The sequence below is a fragment of the Loxodonta africana genome, chromosome 4 (assembly GCF_030014295.1).
Source record: "Loxodonta africana isolate mLoxAfr1 chromosome 4, mLoxAfr1.hap2, whole genome shotgun sequence".
Taxonomy (NCBI): Eukaryota; Metazoa; Chordata; class Mammalia; order Proboscidea; family Elephantidae; genus Loxodonta; species Loxodonta africana.
Window position 1 is genome coordinate 10,411,386 of NC_087345.1, and position 23,374 is coordinate 10,434,759.

The following is a 23,374-nucleotide window of genomic DNA, read 5'->3' on the forward strand; positions in this document are numbered from 1 at the left end:
TGTAACCACTGCTGGTGGTCTTTCTACTGGGGTCTCGATCCTTGGTTTCCGGTGAGACCCAGCGCAGTGTCCATTTTCAGTCTAGAAAAGCCCGCAGGCTGAAGGCTGCTTGGACGCTCAAAGGCCCTCTGATGGGCTCTGGAGAACAGTTTCATCCAAACCCCTCGTGCTGTAATTCAGGAAATAGAGGTGAGTATTTTCAACAATCCCGCGTAGCCACCCAAACCGGACTAGGACCAGGCTAGGTCCAGGTCCCCGCTCGGCCAGACTGTCCGAGCAGAAGCGGGACACGGCTGTTAAACCAAAGTGAAAGCGTTTATTTTGCTGGCCAAGTAAAGGAGCGTGCCGGGACTCCAGGCGCCAAGGCGACTCCCCGAAACTCCCCGCGAGGAGGCCAGCTTTTACGAGGGCATCATAGGAAGCAGGACCAAGAACCTGTACATAACTCATGACTTTTGCTGATTTTTCATTGTGGGGCAGGGCTGGGAACTGGCACTGAAGCGACCGTCGGACCCTTAGCCTCTTGCAGATGACGTAAGTCCAGGGGTTTTTCCTTCCGGGGCGCGAGTCTGCTGGTTCCTTGACATGGTTTCTGATTTAGCTGCGCATGTCTGGGGGTCTGGTGCTAGTTGTTCTTGGACCTTGTTTATGACTTTCAGCTGCGGAGTTACCCTGACGTTAAGACAGTGTAAACAGTAGGGAAGTGATGGGACAGACTCAGTTTCGATCTGAAGGCCGGATACAGCCTGCTTCTGTGGTCAGGGCAGGAGGGCGCTTTAGGAACCACCTCACCGGGCGGGGGTGAAACGCTTCCCAGGGCCCGAGATTCCCTTGGATTCCCTCGCATCCGTCAGGCCTCTCCGGCCTTTTTGGCTTCGCTGCGATTTGCTTGCGCGCACGCGGTGTTGGGGGTGAGGGTGGGAAGGGCGAGGGCAGGAACGCGCGGGCGGACACGTACCCGGGGGGCTGCCGGGAGCGCGAGGGCGGACACGCGCCCGGGGGGCTGCCGGGAGCGCGAGGGCGGACACGCGCCCGGGGGGTGGGGCTGCTGGGAGCGCAGGGGCGGACACGCGCCCGGGGGGTGGGGCTGCTGGGAGCGCGAGGGCGGACACGCGCCCGGGGGGTGGGGCTGCTGGGAGCTCAGGGGCGGACACGCGCCCGGGGGGCTGCTGGGAGCGCGAGGGCGGACACGCGCCCGGGGGGCTGCTGGGAGCGCAGGGGCGGACACGCGCCCGGGGGTGGGGCTGCTGGGAGCTCAGGGGCGGACACGCGCCCGGGGGGCTGCTGGGAGCGCGAGGGCGGACACGCGCCCGGGGGGCTGCTGGGAGCGCGAGGGCGGACACGCGCCCGGGGGGCTGCTGGGAGCGCGAGGGCGGACACGCGCCCGGGGGGCTGCTGGGAGCGCAGGGGCGGACACGCGCCCGGGGGTGGGGCTGCTGGGAGCTCAGGGGCGGACACGCGCCCGGGGGGCTGCTGGGAGCGCGAGGGCGGACACGCGCCCGGGGGGCTGCTGGGAGCGCGAGGGCGGACACGCGCCCGGGGGGCTGCTGGGAGCGCAGGGGCGGACACGCGCCCGAGGGGTGGGGCTGCTGGGAGCGCAGGGGCGGACACGCGCCCGGGGGTGGGGCTGCTGGGAGCTCAGGGGCGGACACGCGCCCGGGGGGCTGCTGGGAGCGCGAGGGCGGACACGCGCCCGGGGGGCTGCTGGGAGCGCGAGGGCGGACACGCGCCCGGGGGGCGTGGGCGGGCGGTGCGGGGGGCGAAGGGAGGCCCGCCCGGGTCCCTCCTTCTCCTCCCAGAGTCTTGACCGGCCTGGGGCCCGTTGGGGGACGCCGTCTTGGCCGCGGCGGGTCCTGCGACGCTCTTTGGACAGGCCTGGCCGGTGTCTGTCAGAGGCTCTGTCCTTACAAGGGAGCAGTCAGGGGGACGTCCTGCAGCCCCCGAGCTCTAGACGAAGCTGTGGAACAATCAGAGACCTGCTGTTCCGGTTCTAACAACTGAGCTGGAGTCATAGTGCGCAGGAAGCCCTGCAGGCGTGGCGGTTAAGCGCTACTCCTAACCTGGAGCTTGGTAGTTGGCATCCGCCAGGCGCTCCTGGGAAACTCTGGGGGGCAGCTCTGCGCTGCCCTGTAGGGTCGCTACGAGTCGGCGGCGGGGGGTTGGTTTTCTTTGGTCATAGAGCTAAGCGGCTCTGGCGGCGGCGGCGGCGGGGCCCGGATGCGGGGACAGCCCCCCTGGGAACCTCGGGCGGCGGGACCTCGGCACCGGGACGCCCCCGGGAGGACCTGGGGCCTCACGGGCAGGACTGGCTCCGCCTGCGGTGCCCCTCACCCTCACCCTCACCCCAGTCCCCACCCGCGGTCCTTCCCGGCGACGTGGGGGCCCGGAGGTGCCTCGCGAGCATCAGGGGGCCCCCCCCGCGAGCCGGCCGTCCCTCTCACTCAGGCCGCGGGGTTGCCTGGCCTGTGGCCTTCCTACCACTGAGTTGGCCTTAAAAAGGGAGTGGCGAGGACAGGCCTGGTTTATTTCTGTGTGAGAAAACGCAGAGAAGAGCCCCCTGCGGTGGGGCTTTCCAAACGTTTTTGGTTCAAGGACTATTTGGAGGTTAAAGATTCTAAGGAACATGTCTTGTCAGCTTAAAAAGCTTTTGCTTGGACAACCACTTAAAATAACTTAAAATTATTTGACACTTTGGAATGGGGCTTCTTTCCGATCTGGACAGAGAACTGATTTTTACAAATTGTTGTTTTATTTATTTCCTTAAATTGTGCTTCCTAAACCACCTGCAAGACCCTGGGGCCTATTCTGAGAACAAGTGTTTAAGAATACTTTTTATCACCCAGGCAGGGATTGTTAGGACAGTTTGCTTTATTTTGAATGAAGTACCAGGGGCATCCTGGGGTCTCTGATTATTCTAGAACTATGTCAAGTTTGACTGATGGTTGGTAAGTTAAAAAAGTAAAACAAACAAAAACCAAACCCGTTGCCATTGGGTCCATTCCGACTCATAGCGACCTATAGGACGGAGTAGAACTGCCCCATAGAGTTTCCAAGGAGCGCCTGGTGGATTTGAACTGCCAACCTTTTGGTTAGCAGCTGTACCACTTAAGCACCACACTACCAGCATAGGTTACAGTTCATCAAAGTAATCTGGGGCAGAAAGGGCAGTCCCTGTGTGGTGCAGATGGTTGACAAACTCGACTGCTAACTGAAAGGTTAGAGGTTCAAGTCACCCAGAACCTCCTCAGAAGAAAGACCTGGCAATCTATTAAAAAAAAAAAAAATCAGCCATTGAAAACCTTATAAGCCACAGTTCTGCTCTCACACACAGGGTCACCATGAGTCAGAGTTGACTTCCAGCAAACTGATTAGGGCTGAAAGAGGCTTCCAAATGGAACCCATTTAGTAGTAAGACTTACCTGATCTGCATTGTTTGGAAGGGCATTCTTATTGGTTGGCTAAAAGAGGCTAAATAGAAATAGATTTTACAGTCTCCATAGGGTCGCATGAAAACCCTGGTGGCATAGGGGTTAAGAGTTCGGCTGCTAACCAAAAGGTCAGAGTTGAAATCCACTCCTTGGAAACCCTGTGGGGCAGTTCTACTCTGTGCTATAGGGTTGCTAGGAGTTGGAATCGACTCGATGGCAATGGTTTTGGTTTTATAGGGTCACTGAGCTGGAATTGACTTAATGGCAACGTTTGGTTTGCTTTGCTTTGGTTTAGGTCTCATAACATTTATTCTTCAGAAGTTCTAGCTCTAAACCTTTCCTGTTAAAATTTTGGAACAGTACCACTTGGACAGTTTGTCATTAAATTCTACATGATACATTTTCAATATAATGAAGACAATTCTCACTTAAATCTCATTCATCTTTTTTTCCTCCAGGTTAAAAGACAAAAGTCTTTGGCCTGTCTTCATATGGCACATCTTCTGTCCTTTCTTTCTTGCTTTAGTTTTTTTTCATCCATCTTCAAACATAAAACTGAGGATACAATAATACTAGCATGCTCACAAAGAATATGTCATTTAAGCATTCTAAATATCATCTTTATAAATTGCAACTGACTTCATGTCCTTGGATACAGTGGTTTTAGATGAACCATTTGTGAAAATACCTACCCCAACTTAAGAAGAAGTCTAGTTACTCTTGTGAGCTACATACATTTTACTGGAATATTTATGGTTTGGCATTATTATTTATAATACAGAAGTATTTCTTTAATTGAGCTAAATACCCCCAAATTATTGTAGGATTAAATAAAATAATATATATACAGCCTTTAGCATCTGTCAAGGGCCAAAAGGTGTAGTACAACTACTGAAGGCCCGTAAGTGGCAGTTATTATTACTGTTGTTGTTGTTGTTATTTACTTGATCTCTGAAATAAATCAGGTATAGTAAAAATATTCATGAGAGAAATAACTTATTTTAAAATGTTTCTGAGTTAGTTAGGCCAGTAAGCACAATGATGAGGCATGTTATGGACGACATCTCCAGGTGGCTTATAGTTCAATATAAGAATGCTCGGGAAGAAGTTTATGTCTTAAACTGTTTTAAAATGTAGTGACTCAGAAGGAATCTGCCATATCCCTGGCTACTATAGTCCACACTCAGGTCCTCCTTGTTTGGGAAATTTGTGTTAGTCTTGGTAGTTTCCAGGCTTTTTTTTTTTTTAAGCACTCACTGAAGTTAGTAATCAGAAGTGCTCCAAAATACGACTTACTCATAAAAATATAACATGAGAATTACAGGATTTTAAGTTTTGCAAAGATAAACGTTCTCCTGTCTATACAGGAACTGGACTGAGGCATGTGAGGGCCCTAAACACTGATAATCGTGGTCCCTCCTCCTCTTAGTCATCTAGTGCTGCTATAACAGAAATACCAAAAGTGGATGACTTTAACAAAGAGAAGTTTATTCTCTCACAGTCCAGTAGGCTACAAGTCCAAATTTGGGGCACCGGCTCCAGGGGAAGGATTTCTCTCTGTTGGCTCTGGAGGAAGGTCCTTATCATCAGTCTTCCCTTGGTCTGGGAGCATCTCAGCATCAGGACCTCAGGTCCAAGGACGCGCTCTGCTCCTGGCACAGCTTTCTTGGTGGTATGAGGTTCCCCAACTCTCTGCTGGCTTCCCTTTGATCTCTTGAGAGATAAAAGCTGGTGCTGGCCACACCCCAGGGAAACTCCCTTTACATTGATTGGATCAGGGATGTGACCTGTGTTACAACCCCATCCTAATCCTCTTTAATATAAAATTACAATCACAAAATGGAGGACAACCACAGAGTACTAGGAATCATAGCCTAACCAAGTTGATGCACACATTTTTGGGGGGACATAATTCAATCTATGACACATGCTTTCGAATGGGATATATGAGTATATACATACATACGTGTGTGTGTTAGCACTCCATGATGTAACTTCTTTTTAAATGTGACTACAATATTAGTGATTGAACGCAAAAGTGCCATATGTCATTTTAGCGGAATGAGATGAACTGCATAAAATTCTTAGTGAATGTGGTATACTAAGATTTTTACTATATACCACAATTCCTAGGAAAAAAATCCCACATATTCTACAACAAAGAAGGTGAGTCAGTGAACTAAGTTGTTTCAACAATTGTAAAATTCTGTTGCTCTCCCACAACAAAAATTGACTTTCACTAATTTTGCTTTAGATGGCACATACTTCAATTTTGATGCTTGTTTCATAATAAATGCTTTAATTATAAATGAACAAATGAAAAGATGTCATAAGAGAACATTTAATGATCAGAAAACAAATATTACAAAATATTTTTAGATAGATCTTTCATCTCTAACATGTTATAATTAGAAACATTTCCATTCTTTGCTCTTACAAATTCTTCAATTATTTCATCATAATTAAGCTTGGGAAGAATATATACTTCCATACATAATAAGGATAATGAATTGAGTCTTTCTTGAATCGTTGTTGCATGCTGAGGATTTTTCAGTCTCTTTAGGGATGAAAATGAGTGTTCTGTTTTGCGTTAGAGTTAGGAATACGCTTAAAGCAATTTCAACATTGGGAAATATGCATCGTATTTTATCTTCTATTATGGAATCAAACACGCCTACCTGAGTAGGCTGGAGTTGCTGAATCGGCAGACATGGATATGCAAGATGGTTCTCTCAAAATGGATCAAGGCCTGTTATCTATTGGTATAATCTGCCCTTGCCAAGTATCCGCTCATGTTGGATCCAGTTGCATATTGGGTTAATGTAGTATTAGACTCGATAGTCCACCCCTACCTCTTGTTTATTAGAAAGAAATAGTGTACTCCCAAGAGACCCGCTGAGATAAGGAGTTTCAATTACATGGAAGGGGACTGTAGGAGACAAATGTCAATGAAGGTGTTGAAGTGGTAGGGCCCTCATAGCTTAAACAACCTTGCGTGTGGGCACCCTCATATCTTTATTTCTGACCAGCGCATTCACACACACTGGAGCTGGTATCGATTTCATTTAGTGCCTTGACAGTTCCCTTCCACTGCATCACTCACTTTTCCTTGTGTCCTACTTGGCATCTATGGGTCATTGTTTTGGACAACTGGTACCCCAGTTTTGTTGATGCCCTAAGCATGTGCTTGCCTTGCTTATTGGGTGATCCATCCCTTTGTAAAATAAAAGTTTATTTTGGAGACTGGAATGAGTTGGTTTTATGGGTGCGTTTCTTCTGTTAAGAATTTTTATACTTAAAGGTAGACCTAGTTATGAAAAAGGAAGCATGTTTGCTTAAATGCCAAATTTATCCACTTTCCATGAATTTGGGCTTTTGTTTTCCTTTCTTTTGATAGAAAGATTAATTATTGAATTCTTAAACAGGAAGGGAGTGAGGGAAATCTTTGTACGTGTCCTCCTGTCTCTGTGTCTCTCCCTCTCCCCGTCTCTCTTTCTCTCTCTCCACCACCTCTTTTCCTCAATCCCTTGCTCCCTGCCTCGTTTTCTATTTCTCTGTTTCTTCCCCTATTCCTTTTTCCCTTTACGCATCTTTTGGTTTCATTTTCGTTGACTTAGAAATATGTCTACAAAAACTTAAGCAAATGATGAAAGTTTTATATTAGGCTTAAAACGACGTCATTCTGAGTGCAGTGCTTTATTTTTAAAAACATAAACCAATTTGTTCCCAAGTGATTGTAGATGCTGTTCTATGTCTTTATGAACAGACTTCTTGTGCCTGAGACAGTGTGGGGTTCTGACCTGCCTTGGCCACTCACTCGCTCTGTGATCTTGAGCAAGCTACTCTGTGCCTCAGCCAGTAGAAGTACCACTCCATAGAGCTGTGGGGATGAAATGAATTGATCTGGGAGGTAAAGCTTTAGAATCATGCCTGACATACTTTTAAGTGTTAAATAAATGTTACCTAAAATTATTATAGTATTTGTGCCTTGAACTTGAAAAGCATGGCTTGGCACATTTTTCTTTCTTTCCTAAAAAGGAATTGTTTACGACATACTGCTGACAAGCATGAAAAAGCACCTGATGAAGAGCGGTCTCTCCCACGCTGCCCCCCACCACCAGTTCTCCAGCTTGCATTGTTACTCGGCAATGCATCTTGGCGATTATTCCATAGCGACAAAATGGAGCTGCCTGGTTCCTTTTAACGGCTGATGGTCCCTACTGATGGGCATTTGGGAGCAGTGCGGTGAGGGTTTTATAAGTTCAAGTTATTTTTAACAGCAAAACAAATATTAACTGGAACACGAAAATGAGAAATGCATCATGTAGCCAAACAAGAAAGCTGTCAAGTTGATTTTGACTCACGGTGACCCCGTGTTGCATCAGAGTAGAGCTGTGCTCCGTGGGGTTCTCAGTGGCTGATTTTCCAGAAGTCGACCACCAGGCCTTTCTTCCGCGGCATCTCTGGGTGGACGTAAACCACCAACCTCTCCGTTAGCTGCCGAGCACTAGCCATTTACACCACCCAGGGACCCTGCAGCCTGTAAGGAATGGTAGAATCATCAATCTTGGTTTTTTCAAAACTCCTCAACTAGTCTCCCTCTCCTAGGGTCTCGCCACACAGAAACCTGTCTGGTGAGCTGGTTTTACCTCAGGTGCTGAGCCCTGCTGCTTGGGTTTAAATCCTGGCTCTGATGGTGACAACCTGTGTGGCTGTGACAAGTTACTCTTACCCTCTCTGCGCCTCAATGGCCTCGTCTGTAAAATGGGATAATTACCTCTTGGGGTTCTTGTGAAAATTAAGTTGATTAATCCATGTAAAGCCCTTAATAATTGTTAATCAGTGTCTTAGTTATCTAATGCTCCTATAACAGAAATACCTCGAGCAGATGGCTTTAACAAAGAGACGTTTATTTTCTCACAGTCTAGGAGGCTAGAAGTCCAAATTCAGACAGGGAATACTTTCTGTCTTTGTTGGTTCTAGGGGAGGGTCCTTGTCATCAATCTTCCTCTGGTCCAGGAGTTTCTTAGAGCTTCAGAGCACATTCAAAGGATGCACTCCACTCCCAGCAATTCTTTCTTGGTGGCATGAGGTCCCTATCCTCTCTTTTATATGTCAAAAAAGATTGACTCATGATACAACCTAATCCTGTAGATTGAGTCCTGCCTCGTTAACATAACTGCCTCTAATTCTGACCCATTAACATCATAGAGGTAGGATTTACAACACATAGAATAATCACATCAGATCACAAAATGGTGGACAACCACACAACACTGGGAATCGTGGCCTAGCCAAGTTAACACATACTTTTCGGGGATACAATTCAATCCATAATAACCAGTTTAATCAAACTCCTACCTCTCACACCCAGGCCTTTAGGAGTGCTGGATGAGATCAAGGGTTCCTGTATTGTGTTTTTGTACCTTCAGTCTAGAATATCTCCCCACTCCTCCTATTTCCCTATCTTGGAAGCTTCTCCAACATTCCATGATCATTTCAAATATACCTGTTTCTTAAATTACTTGCTGGATCCCCCTGACTTGCTATGCTTTTCATTAGCAATCTAGGTATATTTTTCATTATTGAATTTACTTAGTTCTCCATATATTACAATTTTGAGGTTCTTGTCTAATTTTTAGGGAGCTGTGGTGGTGCAATGGTTAAGCACTTGGCTGCTCACTGAGACATCAGTGGTTCAAACCCACTAGCCACTCTGCGGTAAAAATATGTGGCAGTCTGCTTCCATAAAGATTGACAGCCTTGGAAACCCTATGGGGCAGTTCTACTCTGTCCTTTAGGGTTGCTATTAGTTGGAATCTACTCAATGGCAATAGGTTTTGGTTTGGATTTTTGTCTAATTTTTGCTACTCATCTTTTTGACTCCCCACCTCAATAAACCTTTAAGCATTTGCTGAAGGTCTGGGTCTGTGTGGAATAAGGTGAAGACCCTTTCCCAAGGAGTGTACAGCCCCATTGTGGCTCTGTCATATGCCAAAAGGTATGGCACAGGTAATACATGTTCTGGAAATGTAGAGAAGAAGTTGGTATCTCTAGGGAAGGAGGAGTGGGTTTGAGGTAGGTCTTCAAGGATGCTTAGGATTTGACAGGTGACTTTCACAGGCAACTGAGAATTGTGTGTCTGGTGGAGGGTGAACTGTACCCATGTAAAGAGAATCCATTTTAGGGTTGGATGGATAGGGTGGGACCCAATTATGGAGGACTTTGGAAACTAAAATTACACTTTAATTTTACATTTACAATTTTGGATTTCAGTTTGGACACTAAAATTACTTTGGAAACCAAAAAACTCTTAAGATATGACAAGAGAGGAAATAGAGAGCCACTGTGTACCTTAAGCAAAGTCATAGATAATTAAAGTCTCCTATCACAAGAGCTGACGTACCTGGGCTGCGCAAATGGTTAAGCACCCCACTACTAGCAGAAAGGTTGGCAGTTTGAACACACCCAGAGGTGTTTTGGAAGACAGACCTGGCCATCTGTTTCCAAAGGGTCACAGCCTTGAAAACTCTGTGGAGCACAGCTCTAACACATGTGGAGTCACCATGAGTCAGAATAGTCTTAACAGCAACTAACAACAACCACCAGAAAAGCCTACCTTAAGATAAGATCAGTGGAACTGTGAGCCTGGGAAGTTTTCATGAGAAGAAACTTTCCTTTTAAATGTTTATTTATATCTCAATTTTTGTCCTTACCAACAAAAATAGGTAGTGGAATTGAGACTGAGATATGTTTTTTCTCTCTCCACTTCGTAAATAAAAGATAACCTTCCTGACCCCAGTGTTGTCTGACATTGGCCTTTCTTTCATGGCAGCATTTCCTCCATGAATCAGAAACTAGCTCATTCTTCCTTTCAAGAACACATTGCTTTTACTGAACAGATAGGCATTTGCTCAATAACCATTGAAACACTACTACACCTTCTCTTCACTTATCAACTTGGTTAGGCTCCAAAGACCAGGCTGCTATGCGAAATCGGTGTAATGGAAAGTGGAGGATGACTACATCATTATATAACTGCCAAATTGAATCATTACATAACTGCCAAATTATATCATTACATACCTGACAAATTACATCATTACACAACTGCCAAACCACTGAGAATCATGGCCCAGCCAAGTTCACACATGACCTTAACCATCAAAGCCAGCGTTACTCTCACCTCATACCTCGGCATTCATTACTGCCAGATGTACATCATTAATGCGCAAAATAGTCGGATAGTAGATTTTTTACTATTGTCATAAATGTGAAATGTCAGATAACGAGATAGTCAAGTGAGGATAAGGTGTACGTGCTAGATAAAATATTAAGGGCAACAGATAAAGAGAAATACAATACATTCTTGTTTTTGAGGGTTTACTGTCTAGTTGAAAAACTGATATATAAATACATAATTACAAAAGGCCAGGAGTCAGAAAACGTTTTCTGTAAAAAGCCAGATGGAAAGTATGTTAGGTTTTTCAGTCATACTGTCTCTGTTGCAACTATCCAACTCTGTAGCATGAAAAGCAGCCATAGGCGTGAGCGCGGCTGTGTTCCAATAAAGCTTTATTTATACATACTGAAAGGAGCCCTGGTGGCTAAGTGGTTAAGTGCTTGGCTGCTAACCAAAAGGCCAGAGGTTTGAACATGCCAGCTGATCTGTGGGAGAAAGATGTGGCAGTCTGCTTCCATAAAGAGCGTGTTTTTAGGTGATTTTGAGTCAGTTCTAACTCATAGCGACCCTATGTACGGCAGAATTTAACACTCCCCATTCCTGCACCGTCCTCACAATCATTGCTGTTTGACCCCGTTGTTGCAGCCACTGTGTCAACCCATTTCACCGAGGGTCTTCCTCTTTTTTGCTGACCCTCTACTTTGCCAAGCAAGATGTCCTTCTTCAGGGGCTGGTCCCTCCTGATAACATGTCCAAAGTATGTGAGGTGCAGCCTTGCCATCCTTGCTTCTAAGGAGCATTCTGGCTGTATATCTTCCAAGACAGATTTTTTCATTTTTCTGGCAGTTCATAGTATATTCAATATGCGTCACCAACACCAAAATTCAAAGGCATCAATTCTTCTTCAGTCTTCTTTATTCGTTGTCCAGCTTTCTCATGCATACGACGTAATTGAAAATATCATGGCTTGGGTCAGGCACACCTTAGTCCTCAAAATGACATCTTTGCTTTTTAACACTTTAAAGAGGCCTTTTTGCAGCCGATTTGCCCAATGTGATACGTTGTTTGGGCATTGATTGTGAATCCAAGTAAAATGAAATCCTTGACAGCTTCAGTATTGTCTCCGTTTATCATGATACTGCTTATTGCTCCATTTGTGAGGATTTTTGTTTTCTTTATGTTGAGGTGTAATCCATCCCGAAGGCTGTAGTCTTTGATCTTCATGAGTAAGTGCTTCAAGTCCTCTTCACTTTCAGCAAGCAATGTTGTGTCGTCTGCATAAGGCAGGTTGTTAATGAGTCTTCCTCCAATCCTGATGCCCGGTTCTTCATATACTCCAGTTTCTTCGATTATTTGCTCAGCATACAGATTGAATAGGTATGGTGAAAGGATACAACCCTGATGCACACCTTTCCTGACTTTAAACCAAACAGTATCCCTTGCATTGTTCTGAGGACTGTCTCTTCCTTTGAGTTTTAGTTTGTTTGTGTCTCTAAGTCTAAGGTGTGTCTCTTGTAGGCAGCATATAGATGGATCGTGTTTCTTTATCCAGTCTGTGACTCTCTGTCTCTTTATTGGTGCATTTAGTCCATTTACATTCAGGGTAATTATAGATAAATAAGTTTTTAGTGTTGTCATTTTGATGCCTTTTTATGTGTGTTGTTGACAATTTCATTTTTCCACATACTTTTTTGTGCTGAGGCATTTTTCTTAGTAAATTGTGAGATCCTCATTTTCATAGTGTTTGACTTTATGTTAGTTGAGTCGTTACGTTTTTCTTGGCTTTTATCTTGAGTTATAGAGTTGTTATACCTTTTTGTGGTTACCTTATTATTTACCCCTATTTTTCTAAGTAAAAACCTAAGTTGTATTGTTCTATATCGCCTTGTATCACTCTCCATATGGCAGTTCAATGCCTCCTGTATTTAGTCCCTCTTTTTGATTATTGTGATCTTTTACCTATTGACTTCCATGATTCCCTGTTATGTGTATTTTTTTTTTAATTAATCTTGATTTGTTTGTTTGTGTGATTTCCCTATTTGAGTTGATATCAGGACGTTCTGTTTTGTGACCTTGTGTTGTGCTGATATCTGATATTATTTGTTCTCTGACCAAACAATATCCTTTAGTATTTCTTGTAGCTTTGGTTTGGTTTTTGCAAATTCTCTAAACTTGTGTTTGTCTGTAAATATCTTAATTTCGCCTTCATATTTCAGAGAGAGTTTTGCTGGATATATGATCCTTGGTTGGCAGTTTTTCTCCTTCAGTGTTCTGTATATGTCGTCCCATTCCCTTCTTGCCTGCTTGGTTTCTGCTGAGTAGTCAGAACATATTCTTATTGATTCTCCCTTGAAGGAAACCTTTCTTTTCTCCCTGGCTGCTTTTAAAATTTTCTGTTTATCTTTGGTTTTGGTGAGTTTGATGATAATATGTCTTGGTGTTTTTCTTTTTGGATCAATCTTAAATGGGGTTCGATGAGCATCTTGGATAGATATCCTTTCGTCTTTCATGATGTCAGGGAAGCTTTGTGTCAGGAGTTCTTCAACTATTTTCTCTGTGTTTTCTGTCCCCCCTCCCTGTTCTGGGACTCCAATCACCCGCAGGTTATCCTTCTTGATAGAGTCCCACATAATTCTTAGGGTTTCTTCATTTTTTTTAATTCTTTTGTCTGATTTTTTTTCAGCTATGTTGGTGTTGATTCCCTGGTCCTCCAGATGTCCCAGTCTGCATTCTAATTGCTCGAGTCTGCTCCTCTGACTTCCTATTGTGTTGTCTAATTCTGTTATTTTATTGTTAATCTTTTGGATTTCTACATGTTGTCTCTCTATGGATTCTTGCAACTTATTAATTTTTCCACTGTGTTCTTGAATAATCTTTTTGAGTTCTTCAACAGTTTTATCAGTGTGTTCCTTGGCTTTTTCTGCAGTTATCCTAATTTCATTTGTGATATCATTAAGCATTCTGTAAATTAGTTTTTTATATTCTGTATCTGATAATTCCAAGACTGTATCTTCATTTGGGGAAGATTTTGATTCTTTTGTTTGGGGGGTTGGAGAAGCTGTCATGGTCTGCTTCTTTAAGTGGTTTGATATGGATTGTTGTCTCCGAGCCATCACTGGGAAACTAGTTTTTCCAGAAAATCCGCTTAAAAAAAAAATGCAGTCAGATCCCTATCAGAGTTCTCCCTCTGGCTCAGGCTATTCAGATGTTAATGAAGCCGCCTGGGGAGGGTGGGGGAGGGAACAGAGAGATAGGAGAGTAGCACCTCAGAATATAGCCAGAGTTGCTTGTCTTGCTTGTAATGACTATTATATCTGAGATTCCCGCGGGCGCCTCGCCTATGTGTGCTGGCTGTGTGGAGATTGCCCCCAGGGGGTCTGGCCCGCTGTAGTCACGGTCAGATCCTCCGCTTCCAGCCCCACGCCCAGCGTCAAGGCTCCCCTACTGGGACGGTGCACTCTCGACTCCAAAATCAGTCGCTGCCTCCCGGGGACTTCTCGTCCCTCCAGCCACGTGGCCGTGCCGCCCCCGAGAACCAGTTGGGCCTCCTCCCGGGGTTAGTTCAGATGGGTGGAGCAGCTCCCCGTGCTTGTGCCGTGACCGAGTGTCCTGGCTGGGATGCTGTTCTCCCCGCTCCAATACCAGTCGCTGCCTCCAGGGGACTTCTCCTACCGGCTGCGTCCCACGCCGCCCCCGCGACCCGGCTGGGCCCCTTCCCGGGGTTAGTTCAGGGGGGTGGAGCTACTCTCCGTGTTTATGCCGTACCTGCGTCCAGTCCAAATCCCTGCAGGACGGTTCCCCGGCTTGGACGCTGCTCTTTCTGCTCCAAGACCAGTCACTGCCTCCCGGGGACTTCTCCTACCGGCTGTGTCCCACGCCGCCCATGGAACCGGCTCGTCCCCCTCCCAGGGTTAGTTCAGGGGGGTGGAGCAGCTCTCTGTGCTTGTGCCGTACCTGACTGGTACGCTGGCTCCAGGCTCTGGAAACAATCGCTGCTTCCCCGTATTAGTTCGTTCTCCGTCTCTAAATCTGTGTTTGTTGTTCAGGGTTCATAGATTGTTATGTATGTGATCGATTCACTTGTTTTTCCGTGTCTTTGTTGTAAGAGGGATCTGAGGTAGCGTCTGCCTAGTCCGCCATCTTGGCTCCGCCTCCCTGAGGACTGTCTCTTGGTCCAGGTACAGGTTCCTCATGAGCACCATTATACATTCTGGAATTCCCATTCTTGCAATGTTATCCATAATTTGTTATGACCCACATAGTTGAATGCTTTTGCATGGTAATGAGACACAGGTAAACATCTTTCTGGTATTCTCTGCTTTCAGCCAGGATCCATCTGACATTAGCAATGATATCCCTTATTACCATGTCCTCTTCTAAATCCAGCTTGAATTTTTGGCAGTTCCCTGTCTATGTATTGCTGCATCTGTTTTTGAATTATCTTCAGCAAAATTTTACTTGCATGTGACATTAATGATATTGTTAGATGATTTCTGCATTCTGTTGAATCACTTTTCTTCAGGATGGGCACAGATATTGGCCTCTTCCAATCGGTTGGCCAGGTAGCTGTCTTCCAAATTTCTTGGTATTGATGAGCGAGCACCTCCAGTGCTGCATCCGTTTGTTGAAACATCTCAATTTTTAGTCCATCAATTCCTTGTTTTTTGCCAGCGCCTTCAGTGCAGCTTGGACTTCTTCCTTCAATACCGTGGGTTCTTCCTGAAATGACTGGACATTGACCAACGTTTTTGGTGCAGTGACTCTGTATTCTTTTCATCTTCTTTTGATTCTTCTGGTGTCGTTCAGTATTTTGCCCCTAGAATCTTCAATATTACAACTCAAGGTTTGAATTTTCTCTTTAGTTCTTTTGGCTTGAGAAATGCCAAGCATGTTCTTCCTTTTTGGTTTTCTAACTCCAGGTTTTTGCACCTTGCTTTATAATACTTTGTCTTCTCAAGCTACCATTTGAAATCTTCTGTTCATTTCTTTTCTTCATCATTCCTTCCATACACTTTAGCTGCTGTACATTCAAGAGCAAGTCTCAGAGTCTCTTTTGAAGTTCATTTTGTCTTTTCTTTCTTTCCTGCTTTTTAAATGTCCTTCTGCTTTCTTCCTGTATAATGTCCTTGATGTCATTCCACAACTCGTAAAGACTGCAGCCTTGGAAATTCTATGGGTCAGTTTTACTCTATTCTATAGGGTCACTAGGATCACTGATGGTGCAATGCTTAAATGCTCGGCTGCTAACTGAAAAGTTGGCAGTTCAAACACACCAGCTGCTCTGTGAGAGAAAAATGTGGCAGTCTGCTTCCATTAAGATTTACAGCCTTGAAACCCTATGGGGCAGTTCAGGGTTGACCATGAATCGGAATTAACTCGATTGCAGCTTTTTTTTTTTTTAATACACACTCAAATTTGAATTTCATATAATTCTCACATGACATGAAACATTCTTTTGACTTTTATTCAGCCATTTAACAATGTAAAAACCATGCCTAGTTCGTGGGCAGTACAAAAAGTGGCAGTGGGCAAGATTTAGCCCATGGGCCATAGTTTGCTGAGCCCTGGAATGGGCTGTGTACGATAAGGGTATGTAAAAAATTCTAAGGGTTTATGTTGTTGTTGTTGTTAGGTGCCGTTGAGTAGGTCTTGACTCATAGCAACTGTATGTACCAAAGAATGAAACACTGCCCGGTTCTGCGCCATCCTCACAAACGTTGTTATGCTTGAGCCCATTGTTGCAGCCACTGTGTCAATCCATCTCGTTGAGGGTCTTCCTCTTTTCCGCTGACCCTGTACTTTGGCAAGCCTGATGTCCTTCTCCGGGGACTGATCCTTGCTGACGACACATCCAAAGTATGTAAGACACAGTCTCACCATCCTTACTTCTAAGGAGCATTCTGGTTGTACTTCTTCCAAGATAAATTTGTTAATTCTTGTGGCAGTCCATGGCATATTCAGAATTTTTTGCCAACGCAATTCAAAGGCATCAGTTCTTCTTCGGTCTTCCTTACTCATTGTCCAGCTTTCACATGCATATGATGCGATTGAAAATACCATGGCTTGGGTCAGGCACACCTTAGTCTTCAGGGTGACATCTTTGCTTTTCAACACTTTAAAGAGGTCCTTTGCAACAGATTTGCCCAATGCAATGCGTCTTTTGATATCTTGACTGCTGTTTCTGTGGGTGTTGATTGTGGATCCAAGTAAAATGAAATCCTTGACAACCTCAATCTTTTCTCCTTTTATCATGATGTTGCTTATCGGTCCAGTTGTGAGGATTTTTGTTTTCTTTATGTTGAGGGGCAGTCCATACTAAAGGCTGTGGTCTCTGATCTTCATTAGTAAGGGCTTCAAGTCCTTTTCACTTTCAGCAACCAAGACTGTGTCATCTGCATAACGCAGGTTGTTACTGAGTCTTCCTTCAGTCCTGATGCCCTGTTCCTCTTCATATAGTCCAGCTTTTTGGATTATTTACTCAGTATATAGATTGAATAGGCATGGTGAAAGGATACAACCTTGACCTACACCTTTCCTGACTTTAAACCACTCAGTATCCTCTTGTTCTATCCGAACACCTGCCTCTTGATCTATGTACAGGCTCCTCATGAGCACAATTAAGTGTTCTGGAATTCCCATTCTTCTGAATGTTATCCATAATTTGTCATGATCCACACAGTCAAATGCCTTTGCATAGTCAATAAAACACAGGTAAACATCCTTCTGGTATTCTCTGCTCTCAGCCAGGATCCATCTGACATCAGCAGTGATAGCCCTGGTTCCACGTCCTCTTCTGGATTCAGCCTGAATTTCTGGCAGTTCTGGCAGCACCTCAGAATATAGCCAGAGTTGCTTGTCTTGCTTGTAATGACTATTATATCTGAGATTCCCGCGGGCGCCTCGCCTATGTGTGCTGGCTGTGTGGAGATTGCCCCCGGGGGGTCTGGCCCGCTGGAGTCACGGTCAGATCCTCCGCTTCCAGTCCCACGCCCAGTGTCAAGGCTCCCCTACTGGGACGGTGCACTCTCGACTCCAAAATCAGTCACCTGTGGTCACTTGAAGGGGGTGGAGGAATTAAGACAAGTAGTGGACTACATTCTAGGCTTGAGCAAAGGAAAACCAAGTCTAAAGGTCTTGGCATGTTTGGAACCCTGGCCAGTTTGACATGACTTGAACATGAGGTAATGAGAAGCAGCAGCATGATGGGAAGTGGGTCAGATAATCAGGCCAAGGTTTGTGCAGGGCCTTTATTACACACCAGAGTTTGAACTTTATTTCACAGGGAGTGGAAATACCTTGGAAGTTTCCCAGCAGGGAAGCGATTCACAGTCTAGCTGTCCTGTAGACGGACATCGGGGACGAGGGCCTGGATCAGAGAAGGGAGGACAGGACAGGTACCCGGTGGGCCCCTCAGGTTAGGCTGTCCAAGTAGGAGCGGGGAGTGAGGGCCATCTGCAAGTAGGACATGGTGAGGGGCTGCCAAAAAGGAGGCAGGTTTTAAGTGGAGTCCAGGGAGTGAAGCCGTAAGTCAGAAGCCAGAAACAGGCTGGCAGGACATTGCTGGCAGGACCAGCCGGGCTAGAGCAGGACGTGGAGGGTGTGGGAAGGGCCACTGACGTTCTCCTGGAGTCTGCAAGAGCCAGGCAGAATCTTTGGGGAAAAGGCATGATTTTCTATTATAAAAACCAGACTTAACAATTACAAGGAAAAAAAAGTACAGAAATATGCATACACAGTCTTCCAGCCTGCCCTCCATCCCCCGCCTCCCAGGAGTAATTACCACTCACAGTTTGGCACCCATCCTTCCAACTCTTTGTTCTACACTCACACAAATATACATATCGTGGCTTTTTAAATAAACATGGAAATTGTACGTATTTTTATGCAGTTTACTCTTTTATTCAAAATATTTATGTCACAGGCATCTTTCCTGTCAGCATACATGTTGTTGTTTTTAGTTGCTGTTTAGTCGGCTCCGACTCATGGCGGCCTTATGTACAACAGAACAAAACGTTACCTGGTTCTGCACCGTCCTCACTTCGTGTGCTCAAGTCCATTGTTGCAGCCACTGTGTCTTTTGCGTGTCTTTCAACCTAGGGAGCTCATCTTTCAGCACTGTATTGGACAACATCCAGTTGTGATCCAAAGGGTTTTCACTGGCTAGTTTTTGGAAGTAGATTGCCAGGCCTTTCTTCCTAGTCTGTTAGTCTGGAAGTTCTGCTGAAATTTGTCCACCATTGGTGACCTCACTGGTATTTGAAATACCAGTGGCATAGCTTCCAGCATTACAGCAACACACAAGCCACCACAGCACGACAAACGGACAAACAGATGGTGGTCAGCACGTATAAATCTACCTTACTGTTTTTAACAATGTTGTAGTTTTTCACAGTATGAGTGGGCCAGAACTTATTGAATCCTTCCTCTGTTGATGAGCATTTAAATGGTTGCTATCTTGTGTCCCCCCAAAATATATGTTGAAGCTCTAACCCCTGTACCTGTTTGGAAATAGGGCTTTTCTTTAGTTATGTTAAGGAAGTCATACCCGAGTAGGGTGGGTCCTACAGAGTGGTGCCTGGTAAGACACAGACAGCCAGACACACAGGGGAGACGCCACGTGGGGATGGAGGCAGATGGGCCTATAAGCAGCAAAGGACAAGGGTTTCTGGCGGCCACCAGAAACGAGCAGAGAGGCCCACATAAGGAGTTGACAGAGCCGAGACTCTGACTGGGACTTTTAGCCTACAAAATAAATTTCTATTCTTTAAAGCCGCCCACTTTGTGGTATTTTGTTGTGCAGCCCTGGGAAACTAAGACGCTATGTATTTACTATTTTAAGTAGTGCAGTGAACACACAACCTGCGCCTCACAGTGGCATGCTTGGTGCTGCCTTGTTAGGGCAGGAAACCACGTAGCTAACCGGGCAAGGGGTCGCCCAGGGCTGCCCCGACCACCTGCACTCGGAGTGGGAAGGTGGGCTTGGTCCGAGGGGTGCTTATGAGGAAGAATCTGCAGGCCTGGGAGGGAGATAAGGTGGCGGCAGGAGTGAAAAAATGGATACAGGTGCTCTAGTTTGTGCAGATGACCCAACCCATCAGCAAATCGCACTGGCTTCATTCTCAGAATAAACCCAGAATCTGTCCATTTCTCACCCCACCCATCACCCAGCCTGCCTTCTCGCCCCTAGACGATGAGCTAGTCACCCACTGGTCTCTATGGTCTATTCTCCCAGAGCAGGGGCAGTGACCGTTTTAAAATACAAGTGCGACCTGGCCACGCCTCGCCCTGGAATCCTTCCTACCTTCCCCTCAAAATCCCAGAACCAAACCCATTGCTGTCGCGTCCATTCCAACTCATAGCGACCTTGTAGGACAGAGGAAGCTGACCGCCACATCTTTCTCCCTCGGAGCCCTGGTGGGTTTGAATCGCCAACCTTTTGGTTAGCAGCCAAGCACTTAACCATTGCACCCCCAGGGTTCCCCCAGCTTCCCAGCCCCTCCAAATAAAGTCTAGCTCCTCCGCGGATCCTCCAGGACTGTGACCTTGCCCGTGACGTCCCTGATTTACTGCTGCCTGGTATTCTCCCCCTTGTGGTCTACGCTCAACAGAACCAAACTCTGCCGGGTCTGGTGTGGTCCCCATGATGGGTTGGGGATCAGACAGTTGTGATTCACAGGCTTTTCACTGGCTGATTTTCAGGCCTTTCTTCCTAGTCTGTCTTAGTCTGGAAGCTCCGCCGAAACCTGTTCAGTATCATAGCAACACGCCAGCCTCCACTGACAGACGGGTGGTGGCTGCACATGAGGTGCACTGGCGGGGAATCGAACCTGGGCCTCCCACGTGGAAGGAGAGAATCCTACCACTGAGCCACCACTCCCTCGGCATTTCGTGAGGGCCGATTATAAAGAAACAAAAACAAAAATATGTAAAAGCACAAATCCTGGGAAACTGCACAGTGATGAATGAGAGAAGAATAACACGTGGGGCCCAGGAGTCTGGGGCGGATTCCACAGCAGCTAACGGCGACAACACGGTTAGTGCCTGGGTAGTGTAAGTGGTAAACATGCTCAGCTGCTCACTGAAAGGTTGTGGGTTTGAATCCACCCAGAGTCACCTCGAAAGAAAGGCCTGGCAATCTTGAAAATCAGCCGCTGAAAACCCTATGGAGCACGCTTCTACTCAGACACACATGGGGTCGTCATGAGTTGGAGTCGACCCGACAGCAACTGGTTAAGTAAGTGCCAACTCCTTCCTTCCTGAGACCCCTGCCTGCTGTCCCCTCTGCCTGGAGTGCTCATCCTCTGGGCTTCCCCTTCTCACTGGTCAAAACTCAGCTTCTTGGTGAGGTCTTCCCTCCCGATCAATACAGGCTCATGATGTCTCACAGGCCCTGATTGCTCATTTATCTGCTTGCTTGCTTGTTTGTCCAGGTTTATGTGGATTACATCTATGGGTATTAAAGCTGAGCAATTTAAAAAGATATGTATTAATTCGTTTGAAAATAATAATAAAAAGCCGTTGCATGTTAACGTAAAGAGCATACTTTTATGAAAAATAACTATTTTCTAAAACAAAAAACATGCAGTGAGTCGAATGACATGTTTGACATTTTGCAAATCTCTGTAACGCCTTTTGCTCTAGAGACAAAGTGGAATAGACGCATTGCTGTTGTGTTGTGTCTTTGTCTTTGCCTGCAGTTTGGTCCAGATACTAGAGACGACTGTCTGGTTTTTGGAATAACTTTTTCTTCTCATTAATTTGGATTTTTGGAAATATGTACTGTTGGCATCAACAAAGGGAAACTTTTCGAACACTGGCTTAGTCTCCTTGGACTGCCATATCAAAGTATCACAAACTGGGGGTGGGGTGTGTAAAACAATAGAAATTGGTTGTTTCACTGTTCTGGAGGCTTGAAGTCTGAATTCAGGGTGTCCACAGGGCTGTGCTCTCTTTGAAGGCTCTGAGGGAAAATCCTTCCTTGTCTCTTCCAGCTCCTGGTGGCTCCAGACGTCCCTTGGCTTGTGGCTCCATCACTCCATCTCTGCTCCACCTTCACATGGCCGCCTTCCCTCTGGGTCTGTGTGTCCACCTCTTTGTGTCTCTGTTTGCTCTTTTTATAAGGACACCTTACTCCAGCATGACCTCATGTTGTTGATAGGTGCCGCAGAGTCTGCTCCTAGTGACCTTATGTTTAACAGAACCAAACACTGCCCAGTCGTGCACCATCCTCACGCTAGTAGATACGTTTGAGCCCATTCTTGCAGCCACTGTGTCAATCCGTCTCATTGAAAGTCTTATTTTCACTGACCCTCTACTTCACCAAGCATGATGTCCTTCTTCAACAAGTGGTCGCTCCTGATAACATGTCCAAGTAAGCGAGACAAAGTTATCTTAACTCATTATATCCACAAAGACCCTATTTCCAAAGACAGTCACACTCTGAGGTTCCAGGGATTAGGACTTCACAATATCTTTTATTTGGAGACCCAATTTAACCCGCTACAAGTGTCTTCTACATCTGAAGCCCAGCGTTGGCACATGCGATGCCCAGGATACAGTCCCTGCCCTCGGGTAGCTTACAGTTTTAGCCAGGCAAGAACATAAAAAAGCTAAACTGCAACTTATGTGACAGCATGTGTTCCTTCAGAAACTGTTTACTGAGTGCCCCTACTGTGTTTCATGGATTGCAAGATGCGTGCCCCACACCCCCGCCACACACACACAGTTTGACACCTCCTGAGATGCATTTTGCTGTCACTGGAAATTCATAGTTGAATCATCAGAGCTTTCTCTTTCTTGGTGGTACATAAAATAATGGTGCATTTTACAATCGACGGTGAGACAATAAATTTCTGTTGTTGAAGATGTTGTCTTAGATGCGGTGAAATACAGTAGGAGTGAAGTACCATTCAAAGTTCTGGGGATGCTGCTGTGATGGAAAGAGACAAAACTGGCAGTGGGTAATATCATCAGGCCCTCGCTCAGTATTTGCTCCTTCCTTCTTTTTTTTTTTTGTAAAAAATATGAATTTATTACATTTACTTTTTTCAAAAAAAATTTCTAAGTGTTACTTGTTTTATATGTGTTTAAAAATGTTATGATACGAAGTCAGCTTAAGGAGAAAAGACTGTCCAGATATATTAGTTACCTTCTCATGACAATTTTTACTTGAACTCAAGGAATACGTGAATACATTCCTGTTGAAAACTCAAACTCAGCGGGCAACGGGCTTCATGGATAAACAGTTGTATTTTTGTTTTCATTTGAATTTCTCCAGTTACTTGTGAGACAGAGCCATCTTTTTTTTTTTTTTTTTAATTCCTTTTTTTAACATTGCGTCTTAGGTGGACCTTTATAGCAGGAATCAGTTTCTCATTAAACAGTTAATACCCGTATTGTTTTGTGACATTGGCTGCCAACCCCATGACATGTCAACACTCACTCTTCTCGACCTTGAATTCCCTATTACCAGCTTTAAATCTGTCTCCTCCTCCTTCTCATTCTTGCCCCTGGGCTATATGGGTGTGCCCATTTAGTGTCATTTTGTTTTATGGGCTGGTCTAATGCTTGGTTGAAGGGTAAACCTCAGAAGTGACTTCATTACGGAGCTATAAGAGTGTCCAGGGGCCATCCTTCCTTCTTTTGTTTGTTGTTGTTAGGTGCTGTCAAATCGATTCCAACTTATAGCGACCCTATGTACAACAGAACAAAACCCTGCTCTGCCCTACACCATCCTCACAATCCTTGTTATGCTTGAGTCCAT

The 23,374-nt window shown here is 45.6% G+C and overlaps 1 long non-coding RNA gene across 1 annotated transcript; it reads left to right on the forward strand.

Annotated features, from left to right (window-relative positions):
* The first annotated feature begins 203 nt into the window (after positions 1 to 203).
* On the forward strand, positions 204 to 22,611 carry LOC135231154 (uncharacterized). The gene is made up of 3 exons (XR_010321669.1): positions 204 to 534; positions 20,720 to 20,845; positions 21,603 to 22,611. It is a non-coding gene; the product is annotated as an uncharacterized LOC135231154 (long non-coding RNA).
* The last annotated feature ends 763 nt before the right edge of the window (positions 22,612 to 23,374 follow it).